The sequence below is a fragment of the Arachis duranensis genome, chromosome 4 (assembly GCF_000817695.3).
Source record: "Arachis duranensis cultivar V14167 chromosome 4, aradu.V14167.gnm2.J7QH, whole genome shotgun sequence".
NCBI lineage: Eukaryota > Viridiplantae > Streptophyta > Magnoliopsida > Fabales > Fabaceae > Arachis > Arachis duranensis.
Genome location: NC_029775.3, coordinates 35,196,810 through 35,201,874, shown reverse-complemented (window position 1 = coordinate 35,201,874; position 5,065 = coordinate 35,196,810).

Here is a 5,065-nt window from a genome sequence, read left to right as displayed (position 1 = left end):
CTAGTTCAACCCAAACTTATTATCCGGTACTTTTTGAGTTGCAATAATATTTTTCTACAAAATATTACAGCTCGATATTTTAATTATTGAAGTTATAATGCTTGTTATAAACCAAACATGAATATATCTCCGAGGTAATTACATTTTAGACCCATAGGAAATTTTACACGAATTTATAAACTTGCAATTTTGATGACATTGATGTTGAAATATATTCATGGAACGTTGCGTTACGCATACCTTTTTAATCAAATATTTAATCCAATTCAGTTCTTAAAATTATCAGGAACGGTTCAAGAGTTTAGCATATAAAAAATTAAATAAAATTCTACATCTAAGTCATAATTCTAATCAAGTCTAACCAAGTATTTTAAATTTATACGCGCACGTTTTATTGCCATCTGCTTCTTCTTTTTTTAAATTCGTGCATGTATGTTCTTTTCCTTTTTGTTATCTTTTTCTTTCGTTATCGTCATCACCAACAATACCAACACTTCATCTTCCTCCTCTTCCTCTTCCTCCATTTCTCATTTGAATTTCTTCTTTTCCTTCCTTTTCCTCCTTCTTCTTCATCATCATCGTTGTTATTATCATCTTCTTCTTATACATATCGTCGTTATCATTATGTTTAGTACTTGTAACTATTTTTGTTCTCTTTTTTAATGAATATAAAGCTTTTTTTTTTAATTTCTCATAGTATCCCCTAATTTGACAGACCAAAAACTAATTTGATCTCCATTGAACGGTTTGTCGTTGGCCAATGGGTTGCTACATGCACAAGGCGGGATTCGAACTCACGACACTTAAGCGGGCTAGTGAGCTAACCACTAGACCAACCCAATTTGATTTAAAGCCTTTTTTTTTCACTGCAACATTTTGCTAACATTTTGCTAACATTTTTATTGGTTCTGATTTTCTCTGGTGCCATCATTAAATAATTTCGGTTCATTTCTTAATTTATTTGAGGTTCATTTGGATCCAAAAAATAAATTCAATGTATTTTTGTTGATGATTAAGTCTGAAGGTTCTTGATACCCTAGAGAAGGGGAGTTGAATCTATGACCTCTTTTAACTTTGATTAATAAAGCCTTAAACTAGAAAATGAGATTTGGCTTCTGTTTAGTCAGTGCATCGAGGAACAATTTCATTTTGTCTCATAAAACCAGAAAAACAGAATCAGAGTAGAAAGAAAGAAGGTGATACAGCCATATATCTTGGTTCAGTTGCCTTGTGTAATACGACCTATATCCAGTCTCCATAACAACATTGGTAAAATTTTCACTATCTTTTAAGTATTACATACACCAATTCTCTAGGACTCAACATAATCATATTTGAGACACATCAAACTTCAACATAAACTTGATTTGGTTATGTAACTACCTAAACTTGACACACTAAGTGTTTACCCAACTTAGTAAGGGATACCTCTCAAGTACAAAACACAACAAAATTACAACTAAAAAAAATCTGAAATTACTTTTGACTTTTCTGTCAAGTGTTTCTATCAACCTTTTCACTCAATGGCTTTTTTACAATATCTCTCTTTCTTGGCTTTTACCACTCAATTAAAGAAAGATATAATATTGAAACAGAAATACAAACAGTAAACCACAAAGGAAATAATGATTCACAGCCTTGATTCTATGCGCTGAACTCAACTTCTGAACTCAACACATTGTTATTCATCTTGGCGGAGTGCTCTCTTTAATATAGGTGCAATGCTTCCAAGACTTCAAATTCAGTTTCTGAGGATACACACTTTGCTCTCTCTCAGGTTCTCTCTCCTTGTTGTTCAATTGTAAACCAATTTTTTTTCTGTATCTTATTTGAGCCACGGCTAGGATTTCTTTCCAAAAGTCAACTTCTTGATTCTTGGGCTAGCTGAAATCTTCTCTTCTCTCTCTCTTTAATCAACCTCAAAAATTAGGAATTTGAAATCAGGACTCAGTCCTGTAGCAGACACAATAGCAACATGATTTACATTTTTCAATGAGTTTAGCAAAATCCAAACCCTTAGATTTGTGATTTGCCTCCAAGAAACACTTTCAGCCATTGATTCAAAGCAGAGAAACTTTACAACAACTTTTTTCATATTACTCGAAGTGGTAGTGTAGGAAAAAGGAAAAAAAGTGAAGCAATTGACTTGCATGTAAATGAAAATAAATTACCTTTAACCTCTAATCTTGCTTAGCATGCTTTTGATTATCTTGATTTGATATTATCTTATTTGATTAGCTTTTTCTTTCTTCTTCTTAGAAGCTTGAATATATTTCCTTTTTTCTTTTTGTGTTTACCCGAAATGAATTTGTCTGAATCTTAGCTTAGGGTAGCTTTTCTTTTGCTTGGATGTTAATGGGCTTGGTTAGTGAATCATTTTCATTTGCTTCGGGTAATTGGGTTTCATAGGATTGGACTGCAATAAAAATAATTTGGGCCTGCACACTCGAATCACATGATCACAACCCACTTGGGTTATTAACCTAAATCAATTATGTTTGTCATCATCAATATGTTAATTATTTTTTTAACTCAACAATCTCTCCTTTGATAACAAACATAATTTCAAATGATATAATCAAAGGAATTGATATAGACACGTTTAAGACACTTCTCTTTGATGATACCAAGTAGCTTTGATGTGCTCTCCATTTCTTTCTCAATGGTTGCTCCCCTTTAACGTGTGCTCATCTACCATTCCTGTTTAGAGAACACAACTATACATGACAGACAAATGTTGCATAGAATTTCTTGAATGGCAACTGCAACACCCTAATTTTTAGCATTTCATGATCGTACCAAAAGCTCAGGCAAACTTAACTCTAAACCTTTTTATTATATACTATCTTTATTTAATATTGAGCTTTCGCAAATACGAACCGATACTTTAATTAAGAACTCGAAAGGAGACTTTTTTTTAAATCACTTAACCATAAAAGTATATATTCACATAGCTTTATATACATGGACTTATGTCAAAGAACCTCATGGGCAGAGATCCTTTTATTTAATATATCATTCTCTTCTTGTTCTTGTTCTTGTTATTTTCTTTCTCATCTTTCTCTTTTATTTTCTTACTTCTTTTCTTTCTCTCTTCTTTTCTTCAATCTTTTAATTTTTTTTTATCATGGTTCAACTTCACACTCCTTCCTCGCCTTTCCGTAATATCTTATGAAAAGGAATCATAAAATTCTTAAATCAACTGCATCCACTCAAACTTTTAAGAATTCTTCTATTTTCTCTCTAACTTAAATATTCTTAATAAAATGATAACAATAATATAAATAAGATAATTTAAATGATAAATAAATAATATTCTTAAAACTTAGTTTATAAAACCTTATTTTTAAACTTTTATTAATTATTTTCTAAATCACGAATTTTTTAATATTCTATTTTTAACCTTAATATTTTATAAAAGTATATTTGAAACTCTCACTTATTTTTATATTTATTAAAATAACCCTGAACTTTTATAAAATACCTGTTTTTATCCTCCGTGAAGAATTACCATATGTTCATAACACGCAACAGAAGAAAAAAAAGTAATCCTTAAAGATCTATTTTGTGCTTAAACTTTATTCCAATAATATGTAGATCAGATCTAAATACTTTTAGACACTTTAGTAAAAACTTTATTCTTCGATTGTACGAAGACTCTATGCGTATCCACACCGAAACCAACCTTTGCTGTCAACTCCTTGACCAATGGATATCTGATCTAAATTGAGAAACCTCTTGTAACTCTTTACACACTATAAAATTTTTTTCTAAAAATTAGGCTCACATACATTTATGTGTGTAGAAGTAAAGGAATAAAACCCTTGTGTTTTATTCTCGTCACTTTTCTGTACTCTTGACATATATATATAGTATGAGATTTGTCATTGATTTTAAATTTAAATCTCAATTCAAATTTATATCATATCTTGAAATTCTAAATCTGAATTTTTCAAATTTATGAATCATATCATAACTCAATTTGAAAACAGAATCAGTTAGGATCTCATCCAAATTTAGAAATAGAATAACTAATTATTTTCAAATCTCATTTAATATTCTCAATTATCATACTATTATTATATTCTTGGTGCTAGCAAAGAATATAATAATATTCTATTCAAATTAATATAATTATTTATTTAATCAAACCAAAATAATAATTAAATAATTCTATAGCAAAGATTAGAACACTCGTTAGTGTGTGACCCCATAAGTTCAATACTAAACGGGTAGTAAATTAGTCATACTAAATTTACTAATCAAGATTAGTGTCTAGCAACACTCCACAACGACCCGATAGTATGAAGTAATATATTTTTACTAAGAACCTTAGAAGAACAAAGTATAATTCCTTCCATCTTTTCAGCTCTTGGTTAACCCTTAGAGTATAGTTTAATTGTCAAACTCTAACTTGTTACCATTATTATAATGAACTGTGAATGACTTAAGAAACTCATTTCTTCATTCATTCAATCCCCTTGACCAAGGTTTTATTCATCTCAGTCATTATAATCATAGAGCTCAAACTCTTTATCGAGAGTTGATGGATTTCTTATTAACTAATCATTAATTCTACAAGTATTTAAATCATACTCAATATCCATTCAACTAGCACCCTTGGGTATTAGGTGTTCGAAATCAAAGTATAATAAATACATTATTAATTACTGTGACAGTCGCAAGTCAAAGAAAACTCAATTACTATGTTCATTTTGAGAATACTCTATCGACAAATATGCGGTAATTATAACCATTAGGAATTCTCAAAGTGAGTCAATTCAATGGTCATATCTCTATATGCACAATCTATATATGTAATTTAATAAATGAGATCTATTAATCTTCATCCAATGAAGACCATTATATATATATTGATATTTTCGGATTATTAATGTCCTTTTTAATAATTCTATGACCAAGAACAATTTAGATTAAATTATAAAAGATTTATCTCTCAATATTATGATCACTATCACAATGATAAATCTCTAAATTTAATCAAGAACTTTATTATATTAATATTTTAATATAATAACAATAACAAATTATTTGACACGTGATT